We start from the raw sequence: 15177 nt of genomic DNA on the forward strand, positions 1-15177 counted from the left end.
AACTATAGTTTTTAAAAAAACTATTCAGCTTTTTGTTATGTTGATATCAAACAAATAAAATGCCAATACAGAAAACATTACAAGAGACAAAAAGATCATTTCAGAATGAAAAAGGTGCAACTGGCCAGGACAATATAAATACTTTAAATTTGTATAATCCTATATAGTACAGTCTCAAAACTTTTAAACAAATATTTGCCAAATAGGCACACACAAAATAAGTATTGATATACAGAAGACATGAATAAAATTAAGAAAAAGTGAAGGTGTTATTTGCTCAGTTGTATTCAACTCTGCGCAACCCCATGAACCGTAGCCTGCCAGGCTTGTTTGTCCACAGGGTTTCCCAGGCAAGAATACTGGAGTGGGTAGCCATTCCCTTCTCCAGGGGATCTTCCCAACCCAGGGACTGAACCCAGGTCTTCTGCATTGCAGACAGATTCTTTACCATCTGAGCCACCAGGGAAGCCCCAAAACTAAGAAAATTGACCTAAATAAAGGATTAATGTAAAACATACACATTTTTTTCCAAACACACACACAATATTACTTTAAAATTAGGCTATACTGTAGCTCAGACAGCAAAGAATCTGCCTGCAATTCAGGAGACACAGGTTTGAGCCCTGGGTCAGGAACATCCCCTGGAGAAGGGAATGGCAACCCACTCCAGGATTCTAGCCTAGGGAATTCCATGGACAGACCATGGAGTCTGAGCAACTAACATGATTGAGCAACTAACACATAACTATAAACCAAGTCTCAACAAATCTCAGTTCAGTTCAGTTCACTCGCTCAGTCGTGTCTGACTCTTTGCAACCCCATGAACTGCAGCATGCCAGGCCTCCCTGTCCATCACCAACTCTCAGAGCCACCCAAACCCATGTCCATCGAGTTGATGGTGCCATACAACCATCTCATCCTCTGTCGTCCCTTTCTCCTCATGTGCTCAGTCTTTCCCAGCATCAGGGTCTTTTCCAATAAGTCAGCTGTTCACATCAGGTGGCCAAAGTACTGGAGTTTCAGCTTCAGCATCAGTCCTCCAATGAACACCCATGACTGATCTCCTTTAGGATGGACTGGTTGGATCTCCTTGCAGTCTAAGGGACTCTCAAGAGTCTTCTCCAACACCACAGTTCAAAAGCATCAATTCTTCGGCGCTCAGCTTTCTTTACAGTCCAACTCTCACATCCATACATGACCACTGGAAAAACCATAGCCTTGACTAGACGGATCTTTGTTGACAAAGCAATGTCTCTGCTTTTTAATATGCTGTCTAGGTTGGTCACAACTTTCCTTCCAAGGAGTATGCATCTTTTAATTTCATGGCTCAATCACCATCTGCAATGATTTTGGAGCCCCCCAAAATAAAGTCAGCCACTGTCTCCCCATCTATTTCCCATGAAGTGATGGGACCAGATGCCATGATCTTAGTTTTCTGAATGTTGAGCTTTAAGCCAACTTTTTCACTCTCCTCTTTCACTTTCATCAAGAGGCTCTTCAGTTCCTCTTCACTTTCTATAAGGGTGGTGTCATCTGCATATCTGAGGTTATTGATATTTCTCCCAGCAATCCTGATTCCAGCTTGTGCTTCATCCAGTCTAGCGTTTTTCATGATGTACTCTGCATATAAGTTAAATAAACAGGATGACAATATACAGCCTTGACGTACTCCTTTTCCTATTTGGAACCAGTCTGTTGTTCCATGTCCAGTTCTAACTGTTGCTTCCTGATCAGCATACAGGTTTCTCAAGAGGCAGGTCAGGTGGTCTGGTATTACCATCTCCTTCAAAATTTTCCACAGTTTATTGTGATCCACACAGTCAAAGGCTTTGGCATAGTCAATAAAGCAGAAATAGATGTTTTTCTGGAACTATCTTCTTTTTCAATGATCCAGTGGATGTTGGCAATTTGATCTCTGGTTCCTTTGCCTTTTCTAAAACCAGTTTGAACATCTGGAAGTTCATGGTTCATGTATTGCTGAAGCCTGGCTTAGAGAATTTTGAGCATTACTTTACGAGCGTGTGAGATGAGTGCAATTGTGCGGTAGTTTGAGCATTCTTTGGCATTGCCTTTCTTTGGGATTGGAATGAAAACTGACCTTTTCCAGTCCTGTGGCCACTGCTGAGTTTTTCATATTTGCTGACATATTGAGTGCAGCACTGTCACAGCATCATCTTTCAGGATTTGAAATAGCTCAACTGGAATTCTATCACCTCCACTAGCTTTGTTCGTAGTGACACTTCCTAAGGCCCACTTGACTTCACATTCCAGGATGTCTGGTTCTAGGTGAATGATCACACCATCATGATTATCTGGGTTGTGAAGATCTTTTTTATACAGTTCTCCTGTGTATTCTTGCCACCTCTTCTTAATATGTTCTGCTTCTGTTAGGCCCCTACCATTTCTGTCCTTTATTGAGCCCATCTTTGCATGAAATGATCCCTTGGTATCTCTAATTTTCTTGAAGAGATCTCTAGTCTTTCCCATTCTATTGTTTTCCTCTATTTCTTTGCACTGATCACTGAGGAAGGCTTTCTTATTTCTCTTTGCTATTCTTTGGAACTCTGCATTCAAATGGGTATATGTTTCCTTTTTTCCTTTGCTTTTCGCTTCTCTTCTTTTCACAGCTATTTGTTAAGGCCTCCTCAGACAGTCATTTTGCTTTTTTACATTTCTTTTTCTTGGGAATGGGCTTGGTTCCTGTCTCCTGTACAATGTCACGAACCTCCATCCATAGCTCATCAGGCACTCTGTCTATCAGATTTAGTCCCTTAAATCTATTTCCCACTTCCACTGTATAGTCATAAGTGATTTGATTTACCTCATACCTGAATGGTCTAGTGGTTTTCTCCACTTTCTTCAATTTCAGTCTGAATTTGGCAATAAGGAGTTCATGATCCGAGCCATAGTCAGCTCCCTGTCTTGTTTTTGCGGACTGTATAGAGCTTCTCCATCTTTGGCTGCAAAGAATATAATCAGATTTCGGTGTCGACCATCTGGTGATTGTCCATGTGTAGAGTCTTCTCTTGTGTTGTTGGAAGAGGGTGTTTGCTATGACCAGTGCATTCTCTTGGCAGAACTCAGTTAGCCTTTGCCCTGCTTCATTCTGTACTCCAAGGCCAAAGTTGCCTGTTATTCCAGGTGTTTCTTGACTTCCTACTTTTGCATTCCAGTCCCCTATAATGAAAACGATGTTTTTTGGGTGTTAGTTCTAGAAGGTCTTGTAGGTCTTCATAGAACTGTTCAACTTCAGCTTCTTCAGCATTACTGGTTGGGGCATAGACTTGAATTACCATGATATTGAATGGTTTTCCTTGGAAATGAACAGAGATCATTCTGTCGTTTTTGAGATTGCATCCAAGAACTGCATTTCAGACTCTTTTGTTGACTATGATGGCTACTCCATTTCTCCTAAGGATTTCCTGCCCACAGTAGTAGATATAATGGTCATCTGAGTTAAATTCACCCATTTCAGTCCATCTTAGTTCAGTGATTCCTAGAATGTCAATGTTCACTCTCGTCATTTCCTGTTTGACCACTTTCAATTTGCCTTGATTCATGGCCCTAACGTTCCAGGTTCCTATGCAATATTGCTCTTTACAGCATCAAATCTTGCTTCTCTCACCAGTCCTATTCACATCTGGGTGTTGTTTTTGCTTTGGCTCCATCACTTCATTCTTTCTGGAGTTATTTCTCCACTAATCTCCAGTAGCATATTGGGCACCTACTGACCTGGGGAGTTCATCTTTCAGTGTCCTATCCTTTTGCCTTTTCATACATGGGCATGGGGCTCATGGGGTTCTCAAGGCAAGAGCAACAAATCTAACATGGTTAAAATTATATAGACAATTATTTTAATTAATAGATCTTATATTTTTTAAGTCACTTTAAGTTTATAGGAAAATTGAGTGGAAAGTAGAGATTTCCCATAAATCTCTTCACCCTCCTCTCTCACCACACAGTTTCTACTATTATTAACTTAAAAAAAAAAAAAGAATACATCCATCACCTCACAGTTGCCATTTTTTGTGTGTTCGTACCGTCTTCACAAGGTAAAGAATCTGCCTGCCAATGCAGGAGATGCAGGTCCGATCCTCAGGTCAAGAAGGTCCCCTGGAGAAGGAAATGGCTACCCGCTCCAGTATTCCTGCCTGTGAAATGCCATGGACAGAAGGAGCCTGACAGGCTACAGTCCATGGGGTAGCAAAAGAGTCAGACAGGACTTAGCAACTAAACAATAACCCTTTTAACAACTTTGAAGAATACAATGCAATATTTTGAACTACAGTCACCATGCTGTATATTATAAATCCAGGACATATTCATCTTATAACTAAAAGTTTGTACCCTTTGACTAACATCTCCCATTTCCCCCATCCCTCAATCCCTGGTTTAGCTAACAAGCTACTCTCCGTAGAGTTCAGCTGCATGTATAAATGAGATCATACTGTATTTGTCTTTCTCTGACATTGCACTTAGCATAATACCTTAAGGTTTCATTCTTGTTGTTGAAAATGGCACTATTTCCTACTTTCTTACTGCCAAATAATACATATATGCCACATTTTGTTTCTCCATTCAACCACCAATGGATACTTAGGTTGTTTCCATACCTTGGGTATTGTAAATAAGGCTGTATGTAAATAAGTGAACATGAGAGTGAAGATATCTCTGAGACAGTGATTTCATTTCCTTTGGATGTACATCTAGAAGTCAGATTTCTAAAACATATAGTAGTGCTAGCTTTTTTATTAATCGCCACACTGTTTTTCATAATGGCTGTACCAATTTACATTTTTACCAACAGTGCATAAGAGTTCCCTTTTCTCCACATCCTTGCCACCACTTATTATTTCTTGCCTTTTGGATAAAAGCCATCCTAGCAGGGGATATCCTATTATGGTTCTGATTTTCATTTTCCTGATGATTACTGAGGTTGAACACCTTTTCGTGTACCTACTGTCTGTTTCTATGTCTACTGAAGTCCTTCGCCATTTAAAAATCAGATTATTTGACTTTTTGCTATTTATATATGGGTTCCTTATATATCTTGAATATATGGTTTGAAAATAATTTCTACCATTCTGTAAGTTGCCTTTTCATCTTGTTGATTATTTATTTTGCTATGCTGAGGCTTTTTAGTTTGATATATTTCCATTCACTTATTATTTTGTTGCCAATGCTTTTAGTGTCATAAAAAAAAAAAAAATCATTCCCAAGACCAGTATCATGGAGATTTCCCCCTATGTTTTCTTCTAGGAGTTTTATGGTTTCAGGTCTTACATTTAATGTTTAACCATCTTGAGTTTTTTTATGCCAGAACCATACTGTTTTAGATGTTCACATAGTTAAATAATTCCCAAATTTTTCTGTTGTTTTTCAGCTACCTCCTTCCAAAAGTTTGATAAATATTCACTTCTGTTCTTCTTGTTTTAAATTGCTCATATAAATTTGACTCAAACCAACTGGAATTTATTTTGATATTTTTTTAATACATAAAAATCTATGATTTTTTTTCCAAACTGCTAAACAACTGCTCCAAAATAATTCACTGAATTACTTTTTCTGTTGATTAATGATATGTCCTTTATTTCTTTCACATTATATTCAAGTTTATTTCTGAGCAATCTTGTGCCACTGATTATTTCTTCTTGGCCCAGTATTTAGGCATGTTTATAACTGCAAGTTATATTATAATATTCTTTAATTCTAGTAGGACCGAACTTAACAGATGGTTTTCTTTTTTTCTTTTTTCTTTTTTTAGTTTCTTCTCTTTACAGGTTTATTCAACACAAAACAACCTCTTACAACTTTACTGAGGTGGCTGACCACGTCCACGACCAAATCCGCCTCTAAACTGGAACCCAGTTGCTGACCCAGCCCCAGCCTCGGCTTTCTTGTCGGCACCAGGGGGCACGGCACTTCGTCTGTAGGTGTCTCTGTCGGCTTCCCCTCGCGTGAGTCTTGCAGGTCGCTCTCCCTCCGGACCTTTGAGCCGTGGCCGGCCAGTCTCAGGACGGCTGCGGCGCAGGGTGGCGGGCACAATCGCAGGGGGCAGGTGGAGGTAATCGCGGGGATACTGGATGCCCTTGTTGGTGAGGTACCAGTAGAAGTGTCTCCAGGCAAACTGTTCCTTCACGTAGCCTCGTGACTTGAGAGACTGCATGGCTTTCATGACATGAAGATTGGGCACATTCTTGTCTGCCAGCTCCGGGTGCTTGGGCATGTGGACATCCTTCTTGGCCACCATCACCCCCTCCTTAAAAAGGAGTTCATAAATGGCAATCCGGTTCTTTTCAGGCATCAACATTGCGACGGCTGCTGTGTCCGGGGCCGGCGCTGGAAAGGTAACAGGTGGTTTTCAAACATATTTTGTTGTTTTTCTTCTAGAAATATTTTCATTGGGGATTATTTGCTAATTGTCTCTGTTTCAAAACAGTGCTATAAAAAATTTACAACACAGTCATAGAAAAATGCAAATAACATTGAAGTGTATAAAGCAAATAAAAAAGCCCCCTTCCTTCATGTTCCTTTAAAACTCTCAGTTCTGCTCTTTGGCAGCCACTGTTGACATCTTTTTGTGTGTGCATTCTTCCAGAAACTGTCCGTGTATAGATTTATAAAAGCATATATAATATCTAGTTCCCCATTCCCAATTTTTACACAAATTGGTTCATATTCCACATTCAGTTCTCAAACTTGTTTATTCCCTTCACTAGTCATAACAGTGGCACATTCCTTATCCAGAAAGAACTCTAAAACAACTTGTGAAGTTCCAGAACATTCCATTGAAGTTTTGTCTGGAATCGCACCAACTTCTATGCAAATGAACAGTGAACTTCCTTGACTCCCTCAGCCAGCAGATGCCTCCTCTTGCCCCTGGGTCTTCCTAGGAATTCAGTTCCTTTCTGTCCCACTTCACCTTGGTAACTCTTAACTACCCTTCAAGTATCAGCTTGTGATATTTCTCCCAGTTTCCAATATATATTTTTCTTATATCCAGTGCTTTAATAAAATCATATTAATTCTAATGGTTTTGGAAATTCAAATGAAGTTTCTTGATGTAAAATAATATAATTTGCAAATAATGAGAGTTTACCTATTTCTGGTTCATCTTTATTGCAGTAACCAGAACTTCCAAAGCAATATTAAGTGGTAATACCATAATATTACATCCACTTTTAATAAATATTCTTTTTGTTTTCACTTAAAATCTAATACCTACTGGTGGTTTGAAATACATACTCTCTACCTTATTAACGAAGTGACTATATCAGTTCAGTTCAGTTGCTCAGTCGTGTCCAACTCTTTGCAACCCCATGAACCGCAGCATACCAAGCCTACCTGTCTATCACCAACTCCCAGAGTCCACACAAACCCATGTCCATTGAGTCAGTGATGCCATCCAACCATCTCATCCTCTGTCATCCCCTTCTCCTGCCCTCAATCTTTCCCAGCATCAGGGTCTTTTCCAATGAGTCAGCTCTTCACATCCAGTGGCCAAAGTACTGAAGTTTCAGCTTCAACATCAGTCCCTCCAATGAATATTCAGGACTGATCTCCTTTAGACGGACTGGTTGGATCTCCTTGCAGTCCAAGGGACTCTCAAGAGTCTTCTCCAACACCACAGTTCAAAAGCATCAATTCTTCTGCACTCAGCTTTCTTTACAGTCCAATTCTCACATCCATACATGACCATTGGAAAAATCATAGCCTTGACTAGATAGACCTTTGTTGGCAAAGTATTGTCTCTGCTTTTTAATATTCTGTATAGGTTGGTCATAAATTTCCTTCCAAGGAGTATGCATCTTTTAATCTCATGGCTGCAGTCACCATCTGCAGTGATTTTGGAGCCCCAAAAAATAAAGTCTGACACTGTTTCCACTGTTTCTCCTTCTATTTGCCATGAAGTGATGGGACTGGGTGCCATGATCTAAGTTTTCTGAATGTTGAGCTTTAAGCTAACTTTTTCACTCTCCTCTTTCACTTTCATCAAGAGGCTCTTTAGTTCTTTGCTTTCTGCCATAAGGGTGGTGTCATCTGCATATCTGAGGTTATTTATATTTCTCCCAGCAATCTTGATTCCAGCTTGTGCTTCATCCAGTCTAGCATTTTTCATGATATACTCTGCATATAAGTTAAATAAGCAGGGTGATAATATACAGCCTTGACATACTCCTTTTCCTATTTGGAACCAGTCTGTTGTTCCATGTCCAGTTCTAGCTGTTGCTTCCTGACCTGCATACAGGTTTCTCAAGAGGCAGGCCAGGAGGTCTGGTATGCCCATCTCTTTCAGAATTTTCCACAGTTTATTGTGATCCACACAGTCAAAGGCTTTGGCATAGTTAATAAAGCAGAAATAGATACTTTTCTGGAACGCTCTTGCTTTTTCAATGATCCACCGGACGTTGGCAATTTGATCTCTGGTTCCTCTACCTTTTCTAAAATCAGCTTGAACATCTGGAAGTTCACAGTTCATGTATTGCTGAAGCCTGGCTTGGAGAATTTTGAGCATTACTTTACGAGCGTGTGAGATGAGTGCAATTGTGCGGTAGTTTGAGCATTCTTTGGCATTGCCTTTCTTTGGGATTGGAATGAAAACTGACCTTTTCCAGTCCTGTGGCCACTGCTGAGTTTTCCATATTTGCTGACATATTGAGTACAGCACTGTCACAGCATCATCTTTCAGGATTTGAAATAGCTCAACTGGAATTCTATCACCTCCACTAGCTTTGTTTGTAGTGATGCTTCCTAAGGCCCACTTGACTTCGCATTCCAGGATGTCTGGCACTAGGTGAGTGTGAGTGATCACACCATCATGATTATCTGGGTCATGAAGATCTTTTTTATACAGTTCTTCTGTGTATTCTTGCCACCTCTTCTTAATATCTTCTGCTTCTGTTATTATTTTAGAGAATATGAATGGTTTGAGTTTTATTAAATGCCCTTTTGGCATCTGTTGAGATGACTATGATTTTTATATGATTTATTTATATAATGTATCACAGGTAAAAGTTTCCGAATATTGAATCTTGAGTTCTTTCCTGGAATAAAATCTCTTTGGTTCTCGGAGATTAAAAACACACGTTGTTGCTTTCTCTTTCTTGCATTTTGTTTAGCATTTTTTGCACTTATATTAATGAGAAAGTGAAAGTGAAGTCGTTCAGTTGTGTCCGACTCTTTACGAACCCATGGACTGTAGCCTACCAGGCTCCTCTGTCCATGGGGTTTTCCAGGAAATAGTACTGGAGTGGATTGCCATTTTCTTCTCCAGGGGATCTTCCCGACCCAGGGATTGAACCCGGGTCTCCCTCATTGTAGACAGACGCTATACCGTCTGAACCACCAGGGAAGTCCTACTAATGAGAAAGGTTAATAACAAATTTTTTTATGAGTTGAGAGAAGTAGCTTAGAATGAGAGAACATCAGCATTTAATGGAGTAGCTAGTCTCTCAACTTAGGCCAGAAATGCCTTATATTATACATGAAAAGCAACTGATAATCTGATAGATAAGAAAGTACCCTGTGAATCTGACTAGCATGAATCCATATCATCTCATCACCTGTGGATGAATCAAATTTCCCAACCTGTAGTTCTTAGAAGGAAGAGCAGAGGTATAAAGTATAATAGGCATGAAGGCTGCCTGTATGCAATCAGCCTTACCAATTCCCACAAATTCCTAGGTCAAAGACCGTCCTTATTTTCAACATGCAAAAATATTACAAAATTACTTCATTATATAGACATCACAGTTTTCTTCTGCTTTTCAGTTATTTTGACTATCTGAGGACTTAAACCCATATACTAATATCTTTTGGGGAATCTGCATTTCATTTGACTTAAAAGGGTTCTATTTTTCTTTTTCCCATTCTGTGACACAAATATCTTTAAACGTCTATTGTTTTAGGACCTCTAATATTCAGGAACACCAGGACTTTTGTAATGCTGAAGGCAATATGCAAATAACTCAGAGGTCATTCAACGTGTTCAAAGCAAGTTTTCCCTCACACACACAATAGCTTTCTTAACCATTTAAAAAAGAATTCCTGGTGTACCTCTAAACTCAAAGGAACTGAAGTCATTAAGTCTTTCTGAAGCTACAAAGGGACAACTTTGCTTTGATTTCTGGCTTAATTCACTGACTGATAACCCAACACAAATCTTTGGCTGAAATTACTTTAGCAGATCTATGCCAGGCATTAGTTATTCATGTGGCTTTGTAATAACATTCATTTTTCTAATTAATGTTCACTCTTAGGCATAAAAGCTGGGCTGAGAATTTAAATGATTCAGCCAGTGACTGACAAATGTGGAAATCATTCCTAGCTCCAATGATTCTGTTACATCTCTCTTCATATAACTTTCTTCAGGACATTAGTTCTCTAAAATTAAAAATATCCTGACAGAGTTACTTCTTTTGTATCTTTCTTGTGGACAGTGTTTCCTTTTCTTATAAGTCTATTTGAAAATGGTCAAAGTAGGCATAATGTTACTTTTATTTGTAGCAGCCAAATTATACATTATTTAACTTGGCTCACAGAATTTATCCCTTATGCACAGAAATTACATCTATCATAATCACAATCCCATCTTTGCATTTGGGTAGAATATTCAGAAGATAAAAGGGGGTTACCCCTTCTGGTAAGATTATTCCTGCATAAGGATATGTGTATTTTTCAAGAGTTACACAATGTGAGGGTTTAACAATAAAGTAAATAACAAATTTCATTTCCCTAACGCCACAGGTACTTCCTGCAAGGGCAGCTAAAGTTATTAGTAAAGATGATAGAAAAGAAATGCCTCTAAATTATCTCTCAATTCTTATAGCACATTTTGTGCTTTTCGGTACACAAGTTTAATATTCCTGAGGAGTTTGCTACATATTAATAGAGTTACCCCCTTCATGGATTACTGCCTCATCTTGGTGAAGGGGCTTGTATAGCTCAATAAAGTTATGAGCCATGTGGTACAGGGCCACCCAAGACAGACAGGCCATAGTAGAGAATGCTGACAAAACATGATCCACTGGAGAAGGCAATGGCAAACCACCCCAGTATACTTGCCGTAAGAACTTCATGAACTGTATATAAAAAGACAAAAAGATACAACACTGAAAAATAAGTCCCTCAGGCTGAAAGGTGTCCAATATGCTACTGGGGAAGAGCAGAGAACAACTACTAATAGCCCCAGAAAGAATGAAGTGGTTGGACCAAAGCAGAATCAACATACAATTGTGGATATGTCTGCTGATGAAAGTAAAATCTGATGCTACAAAGAACAGTATTTCAAAGGAACCTGCAAAGTTAGGTTCATGAATCAAGGTAAATTGGACGTGTTCAAGCCGGAGATGATAAGAATAAACATTGACATCTTAGGAATCAGTGAGCTAAAATGGATGGGAATGGGCAAATTTAGTTCAGATGACCATTATATCTATCTACTACTGTGGGCAAGAATCCCATAGAGAAAATGGAGTAGCCCTCATAATCAATAAAGTTTCAAACTCACAAGAGTTTGAAATGAAGCACTTGGGTGCAACCTCAAAAATGACAGAATGATCTCAGTTCCTTTTCAAGCCAAGCCACTCACAGTAATTCAAGTCTATGCCCCTATCACTGATGCCAAATAAGCTGATCAGTACTATGAAGACCTGCAAGACCTCCTAGAACTAGCACCAGAAAAAGATGTTCTGTTCATCACTGCAGATTGGAAAATAAAAGCAAAAGATACCTGGAGTAACAGGCAAGTTTGGCCTTGGGATACAAAATGAAGCAGGGCAAAGGCTAACTGAATTCTGCCAAGAGAATGCACTGGTCATAGCAAACACCCTTTTTCAACAACACGAGAGACGATTTTACACATTGATTGCATTCTTTGTAGCCGAAAATGGAGAACCTATACACAGTCAGCAAAAACAAGACCTGAAGCTGACTGTGGCTCAGATCATCAGCTTCTCATAGCAAAATTCTGGCTTAAACTAAAGAAAGCAGAGAAAACCACTAGGCCAGTCAGGTATGAATTAAATCAAATCTCTTATGAATATGCAATGAAGGTGATGAATAGATTCAAGGGATTAGATCTAGTAAACAGTGTGCCTGAAGAACTATGGATGGAGGTCCATAATATTACAGGAGGCAGCGAACAAAACCATCCTAAAGAAAAAGAAAAGCAAAAAGGCAAAGTGGATATCTGAGGAGGCTTTACAAATAGCTGAAGAAAGAAAAGAAGCAAAAAGCAAGGGAGAAAGGAAAAGGTACACCCAACTAAAGGCAGAGTTCCAAAGATTAGCAAGGGGAGACAAGAAGGCCTTCTTAATGAACAATGCTTAAAAATAGAGGATAACAATAGAAGAGGAAAGACTACAAATCTCTTCAGGAAAATTGGAAGTATCAAGGGAACATTTTGCCCAAAGATAGGCACAATAAAGCACAGAAACAGTAGAGACCTAGTAGAAGCTGAAGTGATCAAGAAGAGATGGAAAGAATACATGGAAGAATGGTACAAAAAAAATCTTAATGAACCAGATAACCACAATGGTGTGGTCAGTCACCCAGAGCCAAACATTCTGGAGTCTGAAGTCAGGTGGGCCTTAGAAAGCACTGCTGGAAATAAAGCTACTGGATGCAATGGAATTCCAGTGGACCCTAAAAGATGATGCTATCAAAGTGTTACACTCAATATGTCAGCATATCTGGAAGGCCCAGCAGTGACCACAGGACTGGAGAAGGTCAAGCCTCATCCTAGTTCCCAAGAAGGGTAGTACTAAAGAAAGTGCTAACCATCGGACAATTGCACTCATTTCCCATGCTAGTAAGGTCATGCTTAAAATCTTGCATGCAAGGCTTCAGCATTATGCAAACAAAGCTTCCAGATGTCCAAGCTTGGTTCAGAAAAGGCAGAGGAACCGAGATCAGATTGCAGGAATTCCAGAAAAACATCTAGCTCTGTTTCATTGACTACACTAAAGCCTTTGACTGTGTGAATCATAACAAACTGTAGAAAGTTCTTAGAGATGAGAATACCAGACCATCTTACCTGCCTCCTGAGAAACCTGTACGTGGGTCAAGAAGCAACAGTTAGAACCCTGTATGGAACAACTGATTCGTTCAGAATTGAGAAAGAAGTATGACAAGCCTGTTTGCTGTCACCCTGTTTATTTAACTTATATTCTGAGCACATCATGTAAAATGCTGGGCTGGATGAGTTACAAGCTGGAATCAAGATAGGCAGGAGAAACATCAACAACATCAGATAGGCAGATGATACCACTCTAATGGCAGAAAGTGAAGAGGAATTAAAGAGCCTCTTGATGAGGGTGAAGGAGGAGAGTGAAAAGGCAGGCTTAAAATTAAGTATTAAAAATACTAAGATCATGGCACCCAGCCCCATTTCTTCATGGCAAATAGAAGGGAAAAAGGTGGAAGCAGTGACAGATTTCCTTTTCTTGGGCTCTAAAGTCACTGAAGATGATGACTGCAGCCATGAAATCAGAAGACGATTGCTTTTTGGCAGGAAAGCTATGACAAACCTAGACAGTGTGTTGAAAGGCAGAGACATCATTCTGTCAACAAAGGACCATGTAATCAAGGCTATGGTCTTCCCAGTAGTCACATACGGTTGGGAGAGCTGGACTATTAAAGAAGGCTGAGTGCCAAAGAAATGATGCCTTCGAACTGTAGTGTTGGAGAAGACTCCTGAGAGTCCCTTGGACAGCAAAGAGATCAAATCTGTCAAACTTAAAGGAAATCAACCCTGAATATTCACTGGAAGGAATGAATATTTCTTCATTCCTTCAGCATGTGGAAGAAGCTCCAGTATTTTAGCCATCTGATGTATCTGATGTGAGCAGCTGACTCATTGGAAAAGTCCCTGATGCTGGGAAAGATTGAGGGCAGAAGCAGAGGGCATTAGAGCTTGAGATGGCTGGATGGCATCACTAATGCAATGGACATGAATTTGGGCAAACTCCAGGAGACAGTGAGGGACAGGGAGGCCAGTGTGCTGCAGACCATGGGGGTCACAAAGAGTCAGACATGATTGGGTGACTGAATAACAATATATTTACATTAAGAAAAATGTTTTCATATTTGTAAATGAAGCAAACGGATAGGTGCATACCTTTTTACTTTGTTAACTGAAAAAAAAAAAAAAAGCACAACCTAAAAGCTGAGAAATATGTTTTATTCAGCAGCCTTACTGAGAACTTAAGCCAAGGATATAGCCTCTCAACAGCTTTGAGGGACTGTTCCCAACCAGTAAAGGAGGAGCCAGGATATATAGGAATTCTGGCCAAAAACAAAACAAAAAAACCCAGGTTGTCTAACATCAAAAGATTGCTGCTAATTGAAGAAAAACTAGACATCTCAAGTTAATGAGTTTAGTACTTTTCTATGTATGGGAACATGCAAGATTCTGGATTTACTGAAATTATTCTTCAGATATGCACCTTAACCAGGTGATGTGTGTAGGCTCCCCACCACTGCCCTCCCTCTGCCTCCAGAATTGGACCATAAAGAAGTCTGAGCATCGAAAAATTGATGCTTTTGAATTGTGGTGCTGGAGAAGACTCTTGAGAGTCTCTTGGACTGCAAGGTGATCAAACCAATCCATCCTAAAGAAAATTAAGCTAAAACTGAAGCTCCAATACTTTGGCCACCTGATGGGAAGAGCCAACTCACTGGAAAATACCCTGATGCTGGGGAAGATTGAGGGCAGGAAGAGAAGGGGGTGACAGAGAATGAGATGGTTGGATAGAATCACCAACTCAATGGACATGAGTTTGAGCAAACTCCAGGAGATACTGAAGGACAGGGAAGCCTGGCGTGTGGCAATCCATGGGGTCACAAAGGATTGGACACGACTTAGCAACTGAACAACAGCATGCACCTTAACTACTAGGGCCAGTATCCTGTTTTTCTCAATCCTGAATCCCCTCAGGGTGCACCACTGAGTGGGGGTTCGGGGTGGCTACAGGGGCTGATGGCTTGGTAGCTCAACATCCTTTGTTTACTGATATGACAGGAGATATTCTTTGTCCTCACTTGTTACTCTAAAGCACTAATGGCTCTATCCAAAGATCATTTAATTCCTGAGTAGGGAATTATATTTTTGCTTGACTTACTATTTGGTCTTCCCAAGTGGTGCTGGGAAGTGGTAAAGAACCTGACTGCCATTGT

The 15177-nt window shown here is 39.9% G+C and overlaps 1 pseudogene; it reads right to left on the reverse strand.

The window, feature by feature from the left end:
* Positions 1 to 5735: 5735 nt before the first annotated feature.
* LOC110126870 (small ribosomal subunit protein eS10 pseudogene) lies at positions 5736 to 6351 on the reverse strand (annotated as a pseudogene).
* Between the last annotated feature and the right edge of the window lie 8826 nt (positions 6352 to 15177).

The sequence above is a fragment of the Odocoileus virginianus genome, chromosome 6 (assembly GCF_023699985.2).
Source record: "Odocoileus virginianus isolate 20LAN1187 ecotype Illinois chromosome 6, Ovbor_1.2, whole genome shotgun sequence".
Lineage (NCBI taxonomy): Eukaryota > Metazoa > Chordata > Mammalia > Artiodactyla > Cervidae > Odocoileus > Odocoileus virginianus.